We start from the raw sequence: 19,980 nt of genomic DNA, 5'->3' as shown, positions 1-19,980 counted from the left end.
ACATACCCACTCCCATTTTACACTCCCACCTTAAGAAGAAATGCAAAGAAAAATTCTTCCTTTGAGGAGTTCATCTTTTTTGCTCCCTTTGAACTCCTCCTGGCAAATGTAGCTCCCTTGGGAATGCGTCCACCAATCCCTGAGAAGACCCCAAGCTGGCAATCCCTGGACAAGGGCAGTGACAGAGCCTGTTCTTGCCGTTCAGATGAAGCACCAGCACATGGACAGTTTTCACACCCAGCACACAGTAATGTGGTCCGTCTCTCCCACTGAAGGTCGTGTTGCCTAATTTCCCGTAAGGTTGCTACGTGTTCATAAGTTATCAAGAACTATAACAATTTCTGAGCTCAAAGAATCATTTAATCCACTTAGCATATGAAGAAGTAGAGATCAAGAAAGGTAAATACTTAGTGAGTGAAACCGTTAGCATGTGGCAGAGGTGGGACCAGAACCCAGTCTCTTAACTTGGAGAAATGGCCATTATGAAGGTTGCAACTGAAAGCTCTAGAAACTCTTTAAGAACGTGAAACTCACCCACCGCTGAAAGTAAAGTATTTCGGTAAGGATATCTGTCTTGAAAAGAGTAAGGAGTAAAGAGATAAAAGCCCTAGAGTACCACACATTTTGTCTGCAAAAATTCTGTGACCAGTGGCAAAAACAAAACAAATTGAAAGAAAAAAAAAAAAAAAAAAAACACCTGTACTTGAATAAGTAATGATAAGATTAGATGAGAAGTATCAGAGTAAAGGATGCTGTGTATGGATCTAGCATAAGCCTTTGTTAGTAATGAAATGTTTTCATTATATTTGCCTGTATGCCTACCTTAGGTTCATTTTTCTTTCATTTTTATACCTTTTTGGAGTCACAATCTCAGGTAGTGGTAAAACATGGAAGGATAAGGAAAGAAAGAAGGAAAGTGATATTAATTGAAAATCTACTATATACCAGATGCTATAGCAAATATGTTCACATTTCGTATTTCATTTAATCTTTGTAATAATCCTGAGATTACTGAATGTAATAATACTGTATTTTTATAAGAGAAGAAACTGACACTTAAAAATATCAAGTGATTTAAAGTCCCACGATCTGGAGGTTGTACAACTGAGATTTAGACTCAGGTCTGTTTGATGACAAAGCCAAACTCTTTCTAATATGCCCTAGCACAGACCTGAAATCAAGGGCATGAAAAATGGTGAGCAAGAAGAAAATAAAATCTTTAAAATAAGCATATTATTATTAAAGTTTTTCAGTAAAATCAGAATGAAATCTTAAAGGCTTGAGTATGGGATTTTGTATAGTAGCATTATTGGATCTCCTTCTATAAAGATTTGGGAATTATATTTTCAAATTATTTGCCTTCTTTAAGCCATTTTTTTTTAATGAAACATTTGAGGCTTATAGAAAGGTATAAAGAAAAAACAAATAAAACACGCATTTATACATCACCCATCATACAGAACTAAAACATTCATTACAATGGATCACACACACACTCGTATTAATCCCTTTTAATTCCCTTCTTCCCCAGAGTAATAGCTAATCTGTCTTTGACACCAAAGCACCTTTGTTTTTAATTCTGAAATTATTGAAAGGTTGAAAACAGTTTAACATATTCTGTCCTACACTGGGCAATAATTAACCAAGCTAGTTCAACCTTTTAAATATAAACTAAACTCCAAGATAATCCTTATTAATAGATGTTGAATTTATTAAATTTCTGTTTTATGCAAGGCTTTCAAACTAGGGGAAAAAAATCTATATTTCAATGTGGGGAGGTAGCATGTTAGCAAATGAATTAAATGTAAACCAGTGTACACCTCCCAACCCATGTACTGAGGCTGAAGAGATGCTGTAAAGAAAGGGAAGAGAGAGCCATACATTCATATGGGGTCAGAGGAGAATAGAAAATACCTCCTGAGAACTGGGCTCCTGCTCCCTTCTTGCTTCTAGGAAATGAAAAGAGGATTTGCCATCCCGTGCAAGCTCTGCTGAGGAGGATAGGGTTAGCCCCCGCGCCAGCTCGTTCCAACGGAACACTTTCATCTGTAGGCTCATTCTTAGAAGTAAATTTGGGAAAACAGAGAGGGAAAGAGGGTTTCTTTGGAGTTCTTTTTTTTTTTCTTTTCTTTTCTTTTGCAGTTCTATTGCCTTAATTGCCAACTAATATTGAAGCTGGATTTATAAATGGATTTAACTTCAGTATTAGAGATTTAGTAGGCAAAGCACTATTCTACTAGTTCCAAGAGCATTCTAGTCCTTATTTGCTGCTAACTAGTAACATGACCTGGAAACATTCTTTCAACTCTCTGGACTTCCTTCCTCTGCTAGAAAATGAGACACTTCCTCCAAAAGATATATGATCTCAGTACGCATTTTCAAACTCGCAAATTCCATGTGTCGGAGTACTAATTAGAACTATTGTCAAGAGCTGGAAGTCCCAGGACTCTCATTTCAGAGATGCCTACCATATGTTTTTCAGATGTTATCTAATTTGCTCTTAAAATTCTAGAGCTATTTCACAGTTGAAGAACCTAAGTTTTCGTAAATTAGATTAAGTAACTTGCCCAAGGACACACAGCTAGTCTGTGGCAACATGTGGGGTCAAAACTGATTTCTCTGTCTTCAAAGTCTGTGTTCATTTACTATACCCAATCTCTACCTCCTCCAAATACAAAGCAGAGGAAGGAAGCAGTGTATATCAAATATCTATTATGTGCCGGAAACTGGGTATATCTCAGTAAGCACTCAAAACAACTCTGTAGAGTATTATTTACTTTAGTTTTATAGACAACAAAACAGGCACAAATGCTGAAATCATTTGCCCAAGAACACATAAACAGTAAGTGGGGAGCTAGCACTTGATCCCAAATCTGTCCAACTCCATAATATGCTTCAGTAATGGAAATGAGTGCATATTTTTTCTTTTATTACTTGATTTGTTGTGTGGTAAATGTATGTGTGCATCTGACCTCATACGCGCGTGAGAAGTTAACAGGACGCGGATGTGAAATTAGACTAACAGTGAAACAACTGATAATGTCCCTAATTTGATTCAAGACTAACAAAGATGAAATTAATAATCACCAATAATAAAGTCTAAATACTAATAAACCTCTGCTTCTCTCTTTGCAGAATTATCACTTAGAATTAGCTTAATTTAGGTCATTGCCATGATTCTATAGAAAATGAGAATTCTATAGGTATTTAGCCTCTGCCTGACATTGACTTAGGAATCAAATACTGTAGCTTGAAATCACTGCAAGTCCCAGTTAATACGGTCAATTATATTATGAGTGATATGTGCTCACTGACAAGCTGTCTGTAGTTAATAAAAAAGGGACTCCTTTTTTTCCAATATTGTTATTTTTAAATGTCAAGAATCAGATGTCTGCTGTTTAGAACTATTGTACCGCTGCCAGTGAATGTCTGTATTAGGGTTGGGAGCAGGAACATGGATTTGAAGACATTAAAACTGTTTAATTCTCAGTTGAGATGTGGTTGGCTCTTATACATTTGGAATAAAGCATTTATGGCACATCTCAGGGTAAGTGCTTAACAGTTAAATAAATAAAATAGGAAGAGGTTCAGAGATAGAATAAAAGGTAGTTTTTGTTGTTGTTTTGTTTTTGCTTTTAAAAAGCAGAATTCTTGGTTCTTTTTATGCCTCTTTATGTAAATGTTGTATACTGAGTGACTGACATGTAAAGCCATTCAGAAGAGCAAGATTTTAGATTTCCAACTGTTAACCTAAAAGAAAAATCCCTTCAAACCGTGTATTTTGCATTCATTCAGCCGTAGAAACAGGAAAAGGGAAACAAAACGCTCTCTCCCCGGTAGAAGTGGAGAGAGAGAGACAGAGGGAGCGAGAGAGAGAGCGAGACAGACCGAGAAGGAAAGCACTCCCAGAGATGAAATTTTAGGAAAGCAAAATGATCGACCTTTTTAAGGCTGAGTGGGTTTCTTCAGTTTGTGTGCAAGTTTCAAGAAATGGAAGGACTGACCAGGTTTGGGTATAACTCTTTTATTACTTTGTATTTGATAATAGTTTGTTGTTGATTTGGATGCTTTTTGTGGTAGGGAAAGGAAGGGGTAGTATCTGTGATTTTATTTCTCCTCTAAATAACGGCTGGTGAGACTGAAAGAGCTGGCAAACTAATGTATGAACAGATAGTAAAAAAGCAGGTGGAGATATCAGATACCTACAAATCTGTGTCTCCACCAGGGCTTTATAAAATCTTTAATTGACACATGATCTCCTTAGAAATCTGCTAGGTGCTGTTAGCGGATGTTATATGGCTGGTGATTGAAATATGATCGGTTGTTTTCCAGTGCCAGGATTCTGAATACTTACTGCTCCTTTGCAAAATTAACATTTGCGACGATTGCTCTTTTGGGGGGGGGGGGGGGGGTCTGCTTAAATAAGGCACCACACAAGATCACTGAGGAAGCGTTCATAAGCATGATGCCAGGATCTTTTAAATTCAGGTAAAATTATTTTTTCAATAATCTGTTCAAGATTATTTCCATCTCTGCCCAGTGGGAGTTTTCTTTCCCTGGCTGAGTTTTTCCTCTTGTGTTAGAATAATTTTAAGTCTCCCAATTCAGTTAAAACTACTTTACATGCAGTTTGTGAAAGTGCTGAACGGTTCTGCTAATGACTTTGGCTACTGGGATGTTTCTTTGCTGCCTTTTTCTGAAATCCCATCCGTCACATTCATTGATGATTTTCTTTATTTTTAATTTAAATTGCCCTGATAATCCAGCAAGTGAATGTCAAGGTTCCTGAATGGATTTCCTGTTGGGTTTGTACAGTCTGCCTGTTTTTCACTGATCTTCTAGAGATGCCCTCTTCATTCATAGAAAGATGAGATTGCTCCAGCCTGGTGCTAACTTTGAATGTGGAGTTAGTGATCAGCAGCAGAATCCTGTTAATTCTCTCTCTCTCTCTCTCTCTCTCTCTGATTCTCTATTATTCTCACTATTGTCATGTCCAGTTAACAGAGGGAAAAAAACAATTGACAAAACGCTGTGAGAAAGCAGGGGTCCAGAAAGACTCAGTGGTAGTAAAGGGAAGATCAACACTATACGGGAAAGCCTTCTTGGGAGTTGTCAAAGAAACTTCGGTATTCTTGGCCTCCAGTTTCATTGTTTTCTAAAGACATTTTCGGCAACACCAAAATGCTTGGTTAGCCCCAGTCCGAGGTTTCTGCCTGTAACACACACTTTCTGATCTCACAGAATGCCAATCTACTAATTAAAGGCATAGCATTAGTTAGCAAAGAGTGAAAGAGAAAAACCAGCCTTGGATCTCTCAGGGGCCAGGAGATTTCATTTCCCCTTTTTCCATTCTCCTTAGAAGACGGTTTGCTTGATTGCAAATTAAAGACAGTAATCAAGGTAATCATTCACCATTCTTTAAGAGAACCATTCACCCACAGTCTCTGGCCCACTTGAGATCATGGCATTACACAATTTCACACAGAAATTTGTGAATGGTAGAACACATTGCTCTTTTGTATCAGGTTTTTTAGAAACTGCTAAAAAAAATATGCAATATTGCCAAGCTGACTTTAATTTGTAATTAGATTATGTTTTCCACCACTTTGGTTTTAGGTTCAAAGACAGTAATCTGTGTCTTAGCGGGTTATTGCACAGGGAGAATTTTTTTTCACATTATTTTGGTAAATTCATATTTATGTGTTTTTCCAAATTTTTAAGTTAGAACCACAATAGGGAATTACATTAATTTTTTTCAATGACTGATTTATTTATATTCAACCCAGTCCTCTATGTTTATAAACTAAAAGGTAATGATATAAAGAATCAATTAATTACTGTTATACAGAGATAAAGGAGAAAATATTGTGTAAAGAAAGGCATAACATTTACTGTTACTTTTGACCAAATTCTTGTTTTTACTGTTTTTAATTTTTTTTTTTTTTTTTTTTTGTAGAGCACGCACGTGATTAAGGAAAGACCTCTTCTGATTCCCTGATCTTTTAAATGTAGGAATATTTAGGACTCTCATTAAAAACTTCTTGTTTCATTTGCTAAAGTCTGGCAATATGCCTGCTTTTTTTCCATTTCTAATATACATCATACAGTGAATTTTCTGAATGTGTAGGTCTCTTTGTGTATATTAGGTCACTGTTCTCTATCAACTGGAGTTTCTAGTCACTGTTTCACAGAATTAGGAAACTTCCCACAAAAATCAGGCTTGTGATATCACAGAACTGTCTATGAAGCAGAATTATGTGAGCCTGGGGTTACCGCATGCCAGGTGCAAGTGTGCAGGTTTATAGATACACCTTCTATCTGCATAGGTATCCCTCCGACAATACTTCTAAAATATGCATTTATACACATGCCATCTTTGATCTCCGATTCATGAACTCAGATCCATTTTAAGAGTGCTATTTCACAAAGTCCATGGAAGAAGAATGACTATGAAGTGGAGAAACAGATTTTTCATAGATGTTAGTGGAAAATTCATTACTTTGCTTTTCCACTGATTATATTGAACTTCACCTTGGACCATTAGTGTAGACTAGTTAGGGATGTCCTGCTTCTCTGGTGTAAGAATAAAGAGGTTTTAGTCCCCTTAATAAGGGGGCATCCAACAATCATAAAAGGAAATTACTTTTGCTCTCCTTAATTTTTTAACCACAGTGTAATATACGCTTGCAAGATTGTCTAACTCCTCCCTGATTTAATTCTCCGAGACTCTAAAATCATAAGATACATAATTAAAGGACCAGGCAGAGTTGGGTTTTTCCCCCCTTAAAATGACAGTTTTAGATAATAGACCCTCCTGATCAGAAGGTCATCTGCTATAGCTTCCCATTCACACTAATCTTCCTGCAACGTGGACATTGTATCTTCCTATCTATTTTTCATCTAATAATCTCCTTATAAGAGAAGGCTTTGAAATTATTTAGTCCAATTTAGTTTTTTGAAAAGATAAACGTCCTAAGGAAATACCTCGATGAGATCAGTCGTCTTGTCGGTGGAACCTGGCACTCGCAGGCTCACTGCCTGGCTACAAGTGCTGTTCTGTTCCCTTTATGTTGTACATATTCTATTACCCATTCTCGTAACATCATTTTAGGGCAATGGGGCCAAGGCACAAGGAAGCAAAGGGAGAAGCGACATTATCTGAAAGTTAGAGTTGAAGCAAGTTTGTGACTCGAAAGTCTTAAAAGAGGCAAAGATTAACTAAATCATGCGTGCAATTAATTATTTTAACTTCCAAAGAAAAGAAATTGGTATGCTTCTCCTTTGATGGATGAGTTTTTCCTGCATCATGGTAAACCACATAGCAAAGGAGGACGAATGGAGCAGAATGCATTAGGATATGTGATCTTTAGGGAATTTGCTCAGAGCCCTGGTTAGATTTTGAAGACAGCACGCATCCTTCCAGCATCTTCCACTCGTTTGAAGTCAGCATCCCTCATCTTACTTCTCTAGGATAAAAATTGACATAGCTGTTACCATATTTGCAAAGGCCAAACTTTATTTTATATATACATATATATGTTTATGTATAAAATATGTATGGTGTGACAGGTGGGAATTACATATTGGAGCAATGGGACCAAATACATTAAATGAGAGCAACTGCAGCAAATCTGAGAGGAATAGTGCACAGAATATATAAACTAAGAGCTATAAGCTAATCTCTTAGTTATTACCCCCAACATGTAAAAGGAAGTGATTGGAAAGGATTTATCTCTAAAATTGGAAATGCTACATGAAACATTGTAAAGTGGAATCAATATGGGTACACATGGGCACAATAAAGTCACATGTATGCCTGTAGAGAATCATATATATGTATGGCCACTTGCTCTATCATTGAATATTTAGAGGTAAAGATTCCTTAATTTTATGTGCACAAGAATCACCTTGAGAGTGTCTGTAAAATGAGGATCTCTGGCATCAACCCAGAAGATCCTGATTTCATGGATACGGGATGATTCTGACAGTGATCAATCCCAGAGCTGCACTTTAAGTAACCCAAGTCTAGAGAACTGTAAGGCTTAATTTCTCACTGTATTTACTGAAGGGGGCAGTAGAGCCTAATAGATGAAATACGGGATCCAGGTGCTCTGACTGCAAGCTTTATTGATGCTGGCTTGCTGCATGACTTTGGGCTCTCTCTACTTATTACTTCCATTTCTACATCTGTAAAATGGGCATGATGATATGACTGTGTTTGCTTCAGGTCTTAGCAACAAATGTAACTTCAAATTCGAGAAATAAATGAAAAAAACTGTGTGAAAATATTCCGAGTTTATAGATCCTCAAACATTAACAAGCTTTATCTCTTTCCCGTGTTTCATGTACCATACCACTTTTTCCTTTATATTTCACTTGATCTAGTTTTTATTAAGCTGGAGTTGGGATTAACATATCTGATTCTGTGATAAAGAAAAGCCCTTTCCAATGAGGGATGAAAGTAGGTCTTAATCACAGTGTAGGTGTAAAACTTCACCGTCCTGTGTGCCAACTAAACACAGAAAGCCTTCGTCTGAAGGCGAAAGTATCGCAAAGAGTCAATACTTTTTTATTTTCTTTTTTGAAAGATGGTATTTCCCTTTGTCACCCAGGCTGGAGTCCAGTAGTGTGATCACGGCTTACTGTAGCCCTGACCTCCTGGGCTCAAGTGACCCTCCCACCTCAGCTTCCAGAGTAGCTGGGACTACAGACTCGTCACCGTGCCAGGCTGTTTTTATGTAGAGACAGGGTTTCGCTGTGTTGCCTAAGATGGTCTTAAACTTTTGGCCTCAAGCAATCTTCCCACCTCGGCCTCCCAAATTGCTGGGATTGCAGTTGTGAGCCACTGCACCCAGCCTGGATTAATCTTTTGATAGCTCAGCCTCAGTGGATCAGGTTTTCCCATGGCTTGATACTGGCTGATGGAATATCATTCTGGCTTCTTCACGCTTAAGTATATTCATACAAAAAATGAAAAAAAAAAAAAAAAACGACAACACACACTTGCTTTTGTTTTCATACCTTAAGTCTGTCAAGCCCCTGCTGCCTTATTCCAGACAGCTCTGATAAGTCAACAGGACAAGCTTAATTAGTAATAATAGTCATGGGAGGTATCTACAAGGGAACTCTCTCCACCATCATCACCTCTTTAATTGAGTTAGGAGAACCGGGTTCTCTGTGGAGTGTTTTCTCCATGGCGCCTTGATAGGTGCTTTTCCGCCATTGATAGAAGACGACCAAACGCCCTTGGCCATCACTCTTCTTTGCTCATGCCCAGAGTCCCTCAGCCAGATATATCATTCTTCTAATGCTGTAGAAATTCAAAAGAGCAAGTGAACACTGAAGCCAGATCTCTCTCATGACCTCTTCTCCACAGAACCATCAGTTCAAACTTCTTCTGTCAGCCCTGTGACTTTGGGCAGTCTGAAGTCTACCTCACTTGCTTCTCCAGTGTCACCAAAACAATGAAAACAACACCATTCAGAATTCACAGGAAGGGTTTAATACATTTTATGAAATTATATCTCTTAATTATGAAAACTTGACCAAATAGGCCTGCCATTTTTGGTTATAAAAGTGGAAAATAGTGATGATAGATATCATCCTATGGGCACTGGAAGACCCTGTTAGGCCACCCCGGGACCTGCAGTGTACACTCTGAATGCCACCTGCCAGTCTAAGCTCCTCTGTGGACGTCCATCTGACTGGCATCCCCTTAGGCAGAAAATAAGTAGGGAGAGAGGCCTTTCTGCAGGACTTCTCCTTTTAAAGTCCCTTAAAGGAAGCCAACTACCTGTAATCCTTGGAAATGTTATGTCTTTGTCTTCTCTCCTTAACTAGTAAAAGTTTCGAAGGCTTATCTGTAACTCAAGGGGTGTCGATGAAACTAACTGTCATTTGTTTGCAAATGAAACCTGAGCTTTCTGAAAATGACTCCCCTGCAAAGTCATTCCCCCATAACACTCCTCCAGCCTTCTAGTTGATTTTAGATAGTTTCCTGTTCTCCCACCTCTTGGAAGTATTCCATGGCACGCTGAGCAGACACTTTTAGTCAAAAATTCCTAAAAATAGCTGATTTTCCCTGCTTACTGCCTTCTCTCTAAGGCTGTCACAAAGGAGGTGAAACGAATCCACGAGAAACAAGAGCTTTCTGTGAGGGGTATGTGGTGAGGCTTATGAAAAATCAAATCCATAGGCTGAAAATTATCGTGTAGGTGGCTTTGCCATATTTGAGTTACGCAATCACTGCATGGAAAAAGAAACGTTTTATTTCATGCCAGATGATCTCATGAACTGAACAAGCCATCAAGTGAGACTCATTTGAACTTTCATGCTTCTTTAAAAACATGTACTTTGTTTATGAGGCCAGCATCATCCTGATACCAAAGCCTGGCAGAGACACAACAGGAAAAGAGAATTTTAGACCAATATCCCTGATGAACATTGATGCAAAAATCCTCAATAAAATACTGGCAAACCGAATTCAGCAGCACATCAAAAAGCTTGTCCACCACGATCAAGTGGGCTTCATCCCTGGGTTGCAAGGCTGGTTCAACATAAGCAAATCAATAAACGTAATCCAGCATATACACAGAACCAAAGACAAAAACTACATGATTATCTCAATAGATGCAGAAAAGGCCTTTGACAAAATTCAACAGCTCTTCATGCTAAAAACCCTCAATAAATTAGGTATTGATGGGACATATCTCAAAATAATAAGAGCTATTTATGACAAACCCACAGCCAATATCATACTGAATGGGCAAAAACTGGAAGCATTCCCCTTGAAAACTGGCACAAGACAGGGATGCCCTCTCTCACCACTCCTATTCAACACAGTGTTGGAAGTTCTGGCCAGGGCAATCAGGCAGGAGAAAGAAATAAAGGATATTCAATTAGGAAAAGAGGAAATCAAATTGTCCCTGTTTGCAGATGACATGATTGTATATTTAGAAAACCCCATCGTCTCAGCCCAGAATCTCCTTAAGCTGATAAGCAACTTCAGCAAAGTCTCAGGATACAAAATCAATGTGCAAAAATCACAAGCATTCTTATACAACAATAATAGAGTAACAGAGAGCCAAATCATGAGTGAACTGCCATTCACAGTTGCTTCAAAGAGAATAAAATACCTAGGAATCCAACTTACAAGGGATGCGAAGGACCTCTTCAAGGAGAACTACAAACCACTGCTCAACGAAATAAAAGAGGACACAAACAAATGGAAGAGCATTCCATGCTCATGGATAGGAAGAATCAATATGGTGAAAATGGCCATACTGCCCAAGGTAATTTATAGATTCAATGCCATCCCCATCAAGCTACCAATGACTTTCTTCACAGAATTGGAAAAAAACTACTTTAAAGTTCATATGGAACCAAAAAAGAGCCCGCATTGCCAAGACAATCCTAAGTCAAAAGAACAAAGCTGGAGGAGGCATCACGCTACCTGACTTCAAACTATACTACAAGGCTACAGTAACCAAAACAGAATGGTACTGGTACCAAAACAGAGATATAGACCAATGGAACAGAACAGAGCCCTCAGAAATAACACCACACATCTACATCCATCTGATCTTTGACAAACCTGACAAAAACAAGAAATGGGGAAAGGATTCCCTATTTAATAAATGGTGCTGGGAAAACTGGCTAGCCATATGTAGAAAGCTGAAACTGGATCCCTTCCTTACACCTTATACAAAAATTAATTCAAGATGGATTAAAGACTTAAATACTAGACCTAAAACCATAAAAACCGTAGAAGAAAACTTAGGCAATACCATTCAGGATGTAGGCATGGGCAAGGACTTCATTCCTAAAACACCAAAACAATGACAACAAAAGCCAAAATCGACAAATGGAATCTAATTAAACTAAAGAGCTTCTGCACTGCAAAAGAAACTACCATCAGAGTGAACAGGCAGCCTACAGAATGGGAGAAAAATTTTGCAATCTACTCATCTGACAAAAGGCTAATATCCAGAATCTACAAAGAACTCAAACACATTTACAAGAAAAAAACAACCCATCAAAAAGTGGGTGAAGGATATGAACAGACACTTCTCAAAAGAAGACATTTATGCAGCCAACAGACACACAAAAAAATGCTCATCATCACTGGCCATCAGAGAAATGCAAATCAAAATCACAAGGAGACATCATCTCACACCAGTTAGAATGGCGATCATTAAAAAGTCAGGAAACAACAGGTGCTGGAGAGGATGAGGAGAAATAGGAACACTTTTACACTGTTGGTGGGACTGTAAACTAGTTCAACCACTGTGGAAGACAGAGTGGCAATTCCTCAAGGATCTAGAACTAGAAATACCATTTGACCCAGCCATCCTATTACTGGGTGTGTACCCAAAGGATTATAAATCATGCTGCTATAAAGACACATGCACACGTATGTATATTGCGGCACTATTCACAATAGCAAAGACTTGGAACCAACCCAAATGTCCATCAATGATAGCCTGGATTAAGAAAATGTGGCACATATACACCATGGAATACTATTCAGCCATAAAAAGGATGAGTTCTTGTCCTTTGTAGGGACATGGATGAAGCTGGAAACCATTATTCTCAGCAAACTATCGCAAGGACAAAAAACCAAACACCGCATGTTCTCACTCATAGATGGGAAATGAACAGTGGGAACACTTGGACACAGGAAGGGGAACGTCACACACTGGGGCCTGTCGTGGGGTCGGGGGAGAGGGGAGGGATAACATTAGTAGATACACCTAATGTAAATGATGAGTTAATGGGTACAACACACCAGCATGGCACTATATGTACATACATAACACACCTGCATGTTTTGCACACGTACCCTAGTACTTAAAGTATATTTTTTAAAAAAGTACTTTGACTTTGCTATAAAAAAAAAAACCCAAACCCAATTTTTATTTATTAGATTCTATTTGTAAATCTAGATAACCAATTCCTGTAGCCTTTCCATCATGTGAAATTTGAAACTGTTTTCTGTATCCCTATTTCTCCTCCCAACCAGCCCTTCTCTTTTGCCTCCGAGGCCTCACCCATCGTCCACATCATAGAACCCCCCGAGTGGGGCATGACACTCCTGGAAGACTGTGCCCACGGTAGGCAGGACGGTATCTGATCTTACTGACACGAACCTTAGAAACCCATACTAGTGGTTAATTTCATCCCCTCCTCCTTCCTTCCCCACTCCGTGAACTCTCTTTAGCAAGAGACCTGAGCTCAGCAATACTCTCTCCTCCGCAGTATTATTCCCTTCTCTCACTTCTTTTCCCTTTCCTTTTATGTGGCTATTTTCTTACTTAATTGAGAAGGGATTCCTAGTCCAAGATAGTCAGTTTACAGATGAGAAAACTGAGATCTGGAGAGGCTAAGTGGCATTTCCATGGCCCTTGGTTGTGGAGAGAGGTGGGGAGAAGCAGTGGCATTCAAAAGTCTTCTCCTGAGTTCCTCTTATTTTCAAGTTCCTCAATCTCTAGCAAGAGGCAGGCATTTATCTTGATGTTACTCGCAGTGTTAATAACACTGATTCTGGCCAGGTGTGGTGGCTCCCACCTGTAATCCCAGCACTTTGGGAGGCCGAGGCGGGCAGATCACAAGGTCAGGAGTTCAAGACCAGCATGGCCAACATAGTGAAATCCCGTCTCTAGTAAAAATACAAAAACATTAGCTGGGCTTGGTGGCTTGAGCCTGTAGTTCCCAGCTACTTGGGAAGCTGAGGCAGGAGAATCGCTTAAACCCAGGAGGCAGAGGTTACAGTGAGCCAAGATCCAGCCTGGGTGACACAGCAAGACTGTGTCTCAAAAAAAAATAGAAATAAAATAAAAAATAACACTAACTCCACACTTGATGGATACTCAAGACATTTCCTTCCAGTCCCAGCCCCTACCCTTTCCACTCTGGTGGCTGGATCTAATTTGCTGTGGCCTACACCCTGTCTATTGCTAAAGTTTCTAGAGAGAGCATCTCATGATGCCTTTCTTTATTAATTTTCCAAGAACACACACCATCAGTAGAAGCAGGTATCTGGAAGAACTCAAAATACCACTTAGCCCAGTGTATTTTGTACTTTTTAACCATCAAAGTCTGTGTTCAAATACAGCAAAACATGTAAAACAATTTAAAACAGCACTAGTCACATTGACGCAAGAACAAGAGGTTACAAATCTAAATTCTCTCCCCAAGCCACCCCACCCCACTCTGTACCTGGGCTTTCTACAATTTGAAAACTACTTCCCATTCCTTCCCCATTAATCAATCTAAGCTAAGAAAGATTTTAATGATCCAGGAGGGAAATTATCTGTTCTTAATAAGCCCACTCTTAATAAATCAGATCAATCGGAAAGCCCTGATAAGTTCCCAAAAAAATATTGGGATCTCTATTCTGAGCTTGGAAAGTTAAACATCCCCAGTGTGGTAACTGAATTAGCAGCAGCAGCTGTCCAGGCTGCAGTCCTGGTGCCCTGCCCTTCGTTAAAAAGACAGCAGTTGATCCTGGGACTCCCAGAGTTCCTGATTGACTCAGACTACAAAATCACTTTTGGGCTTTAAGCTCTGATAGACAAATTCTTACGTCACCTTCATACCTTTTCTCCAGCCGTGACCCAAAAAAAAAAGAATTGACTTTTTTAGGAACACACAGGCTCCTGAAGTCCCAGGCTAGTGCTCTTTCCACAGCACCATATTGAACATCTTTTTATCTCCATCCTATGCTGGATCCACTTTTATGTGACAATGACTAAGAGTAAGATGAAGATGGGGTAAGGGGAAGAAGGAGAGAAAGAAGAACTATAACTTACTGAGAAGGTTCTATGGACTTGTGCTTACCATACATTGCTCTTACATTGTCTTTATTTCTGGAAGTTTCTGGGGTAGCTGTTCTGACCCCTGTTTTATATGAAAAGGAGGGTATTAAATTTGCTCAAGATTATTCTGCTAGTAAGTGACAAAACAGATTTAAACCCTGGCCTGTCTCCATAATCTGTTCGCTTTCCACCATAACATGCTGCCTCTGCTTTGGAAGTATTTCCTTTGGTCTTCTCCTGAAGGATTTTTAAATGAGAATTTCTTTTAATCACAATTAAAAGTGAATAATTATGGTTTAAAAAACAGGTTCCACTTCTATGATTAGGTGTAAAACGAAATCTAATTTGGAAAGTAGTCGTGTTTGAAAACAAGTAATACGTGAGGTTGATTTGCAAAGTGAGATATAACAAAAGGTTGTAATAGGACAGTGTTTCATGTGAGTGGAAATGTTTATCTCAACCTATGAAAGAACCTTCACTCAAGGCTCCTTGTGTTTATTTGCTTGTTTGTTTCAACAAGAAACAATACTACTGACCCCATGAGACTGCCTGCTTAACTAATTGTAGTTATAACGTTAATAATACTATAAGGTTCTTATGGATAAATATGCACTGTCTGCCCATTTAATATTCTTTGCTTAATTTAATTTTTGAATGTCTGCTTCTGAAATGATGAGGAAGTAAACTGGAAATCTTCAAACCCAATTAAATTAAACCCAAACCCAAAACCCAGACTTCCAGAGATAAGTCAGTGTGATTTTTTATTTTGTCTATCCTTACTTTTTGGGAGACCAGATGGTTATCTCTCAGCATATTGTGAACCAGAATTCTGCTTGGTACATGAGCTTCATATATCCCAGAGTGTTAACTCAATGTTTGGGAGATTTAACCATTTTACTGTTTGTCAAATTACTAGTCCAGGTTTGAAGGAAAAGATATGTTTCCCTAAAGATCTACCCTTAGAATGTTGCCTAATTACCTATAAAAGTAAAATTGAATTAGTAAGTCATATACTATCCAAGATGGAACAGTTACATGTGCCACCTTAGAGGTGGCTGCAGGTATCCAGTGCATCAACGGTGCTGTTAGAGAATATCAGTAGAGTTTATATTAAATCCTTGTAACAGACAACAATGCAGAATAGTAAGACTTTGGAAATCTGTCAGAATAAAGGTGCCATACTCAGTCATGACCTGAGAAGTCAATGTCGTCTTCATAATCCTCCTTCTTAGCTGGTTTAGGGTATTTCCTCATGTACATGTATCACACTGCAGGTAGTTCAATGTTCTATAGCAAACTCTTGCTTAGTGCCCTCCCCTCTTTGTTTAAGCCCAGATGAAATTAATTTAAAATAAGGGTTAGTTTTAATATGGCCATGTTTAAAAGCCTTCATTTCCTTTTGGTTCAGTATTTTGTAACATATCACCATGCATAAGAATGAAATATTAATTATTCACTTAACAGGGGCTTCTAAGGAACTGAGAAGTGAAATAATTCCCTAAACTTAAACCATGCCAATTTGATCTCATTTATGTTTTTGAAGATGTTATTAGATTAATAGGTGAATAGAACTGAGCGTTGCATTTCTTCGCGTCAACCCACCGTGAATCTACCCGTTGTAACATGTATTCCCCTCACGTTATTTGTCCGCAAGCGTATAATGAAAAATTCTGTTAAATGATTTTATAATACTGTCATTCTCCACGAGTCTTTCATTCCACCAAGATTTCTTCAGACTTGTTTGACCCAGACTGAACTCTGGGGGCAGTGGCTAGATAAAAGCAGGAAAGGAAAAGTCCAGATAGGTAGCTGACCACTCAGCTCGTAGAAAGAAGCAAATGGAGAACAGAATTTATTCCTAGTTGACAAGATAATATGGGATTTTATTTTCAAAAGTGCTCAAGTGTCCCAAAGATGGAGGATATGGTCTAGCCTGGAGGCCAAGCCCAAGCAATTTAATCTCTGGGCAGCATTTCTCAGGGGAGCTAATGGTATCAGGATAGGAAAAGAGCAGGGAGCTGCTTCCCAGAGGGGTCTGGGAGGTTGCAGGCTCCTGAGCCCAGCCACCAGGCAGCTGGCTCCAGAGGTGGTGGGGCTGACCAGGCCCTGGGGAAGAAATCTAGCAAGCAGCACTGCACTGTTGTGAAGGAAAATACTCTCAGATTCACATGACATCTGTGCACTCAGCATCAGTACCAGTCGGCAGGATGGAATGGCACAGATGCTGTGGATAGCAGTAGTAACACTGTGCACCTGGAGAATTTAGACGCCTCTGGGACGGCCCTGAGACACCTAAATGCTTCCAGGTATGAGAAGAGCAGAGCTAGCTAGTTGGGAGATAACCCCAGGGAATAATGAATGGGTTTATTACCAGAACTTAACTTTATCTCCAGATTGTAACATCTGAGGATGTAGCTTTTAGATTAGGACAATTTTTCTAACAGAGGCATCAGATCCCAAGTAAAAGGAAGAATTTCTTGTTATTAAAAATGTGTCATGAGAAACTGGATGAACATATGAGGCATAAAGCAAAGGACATTTCCCTATTTGGTGAAATGAGGGCAGATGAGCCCTAGGGTTCCTTTTAAATCAGGTAGTCTAGTTCTCTGCTGTCCCACGTGGTAGCCACTAGCCACATGTGGATCTGTACATTTCAAGGAATTAAAGTTTAAAAAAAATAAAAATCCAATTTCTCAGTCACCGTAGCTACATTTCTAGTGGTCAGTAACCGTGTTTCCGGTTGTTTATTAATCCTTCAGTCAACATTTCTGTCATCACAGAAAGTTGTATTGGATGGCATTGCTCTAGTTGTTTTCTGTCTCTTTTACTCTCTTGACTTCTAGTAGATTGGGGCTTTGCCATAAAAAGGTAATACCCTGTGGTGATGTCCCAGTGATTAGACATATCCAAATTGCCTGGTAGTTTTCTGTGTGCCCAAAGCGGGGCAGGGAGGCCCAGTGAGGGCGAGGGCTGCCCTGTTTGAATGCCTGTCCTCCATGCCCTCACATTGTGGCATTGAATAAATCATTCCACCATTCAAAACTTCTTTTTCTTCATTTGCAAAAATACTTCGTAGAGTTGTTTTGAGGAGTCAATTCTGTAACATCCCTAGTTTTCAATAAGTACAACTCACTTCCCGTTAGCAACATGAGGACTAACACAGGCCTGGAGTTTTGGCGGGATTCTTACCCACCTTTTATTACTCACTCATGATGTGCTGGCCATTGTGCTGGGCACGCCATGTGCATTGTCTCCCTGGATCTTCCTACCCATCTGGCGCCGTCCCCTCCACGTGCCTGCTTGGTTCCTGCTCTGCATTTTGTACCTGCCTCACCATTAGCCAAGTAGGCAGCACCTTACATAGTATTTCCATTCTCACGCTGAGTTTTGGGCGGTAGTTGCTGAAGCTGTCTTTCGGACAGTAATCCTCATCTGCGATTCTCTTCCTCATTTAAGAAACATGTCTGCAAAACTTTTCTTCTCCTCACACTTACTTGTAAATTACAATGTTTTGGTACCTCTAGGAGCAATATTTGGGTGCAAATGGATTTGGAAGTTGGCAAGACATCATCATATCTGCTATAGCCAGTCCGTTGGCTGGTGCCGTTCAGACAGGGCCCCTCATCCTTCGACAGGTTCAGTTTACGTGTTACCCGAAAGACTCCTGTCTACCCCACATTGCTTATGCCTTTGACCAAAGGGAAAGAGCTTTCCAGAAAGGCCCTTGGAGTGTTCACTATGGAATATCCAGGGTAGTGGTTTAATTGAACCCTGTTTGCTGAGACAAGTGAGTCTCAAACCTTTCCAGTGCACATTGAGAAATGAACATGATTGATTTACGGGTGTCAGTGTCTGGCTTCATTTGTTTGCTCACCAGACTTCCAAAGCTGTATTTTTCATATTGCTGTCTGAAACCAGGCACTGGAAGGAGAGAGATCACTTCAGCCCAAAAAATCAGAGCAATGCCATTGGTGGCAGGCCCATTGGAAAAGCTTATTGAGGCCAGATTCCCTAATGTAGACTGTCAGAGGAAGATAATGTTTAGAATTGGAACATCAGCAGGATTGTCACCGGTCAGGCTGGGGCAGCACAAAAGCAGAACTGATAAGACTGCACATTTGACTGACTTCTGAAATAATCTTGTCTCAAAAAGACTTTTGGGTGGAGTAGAGGGCAGGGTGGCGGGGGAGGTGTTGGGCAGAAAGGCAAATGCAGAAGAGCAGGGCATCTCATCCACCTAATTCAGGTGTTCTCTATCTGAGGCTATGACCTGTAGGACATGCAAGATTGGACTCTACACAATCAGCGAACTCCTGAAATTATATAAAAGTCAGGGGAGTGGGTGAGATGTTCATCTTGCTTAGAAGAAAAGTCCTTAGCCTTTATCATGTCCCCAAAAGAAATAGGGGGACACTAACAAGTTTAAATTATGACATTTAAAAAATTATATGCTTTTTCCTTATAAACATAAAATCGATGGCTTTTCTTCTTCCTTATGGTAACAGTTTATTAGGAAAGCCTCCAGAATAATTTGAGGAATATAAACTTTTTAAAGAATTATTATTGTGGATGAATATTAACTGAAGTGAAGAGATCCTCTGTTGGAATTTGGAGTTCCTATAACAATGTAAAACCTGTTGTAGGATTTTTTGTAAAGGAGCTTTTCCTGAATAATCAGTTCAAGTAATAAGAAATGAGGATCTTCTCTACATAAGGGTTGAAGTTGATAGGAAACGGGAATTCAAAGACTTCTAAAACAGTTCTTACTCTCAAAAAGTTTATAGTCCAGGGAACATTAAATAAATAAATTCATGGGCAAAGGAAGAAGCCTAAAGGTATATGAACAAAGAATAGGGAAGTTCACAGAAAGAATTTAAACCTGGATTGTAGGTAAGGAAGGATGGAGGATAAGGAATTTTCCTCATTTGAAATACCATATCTCTGAAGTCCTGAAAGTATTCCTATGGGAGTATATCAGGAGCGATTTCTCTTAGCATTTTCTCATTGTTTGTTAATCTCTCAACAATTCAGCCCTATATCCCCCAGGCTTAACAAGTACCTGAAAAACACTTAATTCCATCTGCAAAGTCCCTTTTTCCATGAAACATCACGAATTCAAGGGCATGACACCAGGAGGTGGAGTTCATGGGAGCCAAAATTCTGT

The 19,980-nt window shown here is 39.3% G+C and overlaps 1 protein-coding gene across 1 annotated transcript in view; it reads left to right on the top strand.

The window, feature by feature from the left end:
- The window catches only part of DLGAP1 (DLG associated protein 1), a 976,217-nt gene that overhangs the window by 592,777 nt on the left and 363,460 nt on the right, over positions 1-19,980 (top strand). The window lies entirely within an intron of this gene.

Source organism: Piliocolobus tephrosceles, chromosome 18 (genome assembly GCF_002776525.5).
Source record: "Piliocolobus tephrosceles isolate RC106 chromosome 18, ASM277652v3, whole genome shotgun sequence".
NCBI classification, from domain to species: Eukaryota; Metazoa; Chordata; class Mammalia; order Primates; family Cercopithecidae; genus Piliocolobus; species Piliocolobus tephrosceles.
The sequence above is the reverse complement of the archived record's forward strand: the minus strand, read 5'-3'. Positions and strand labels throughout refer to the sequence as shown.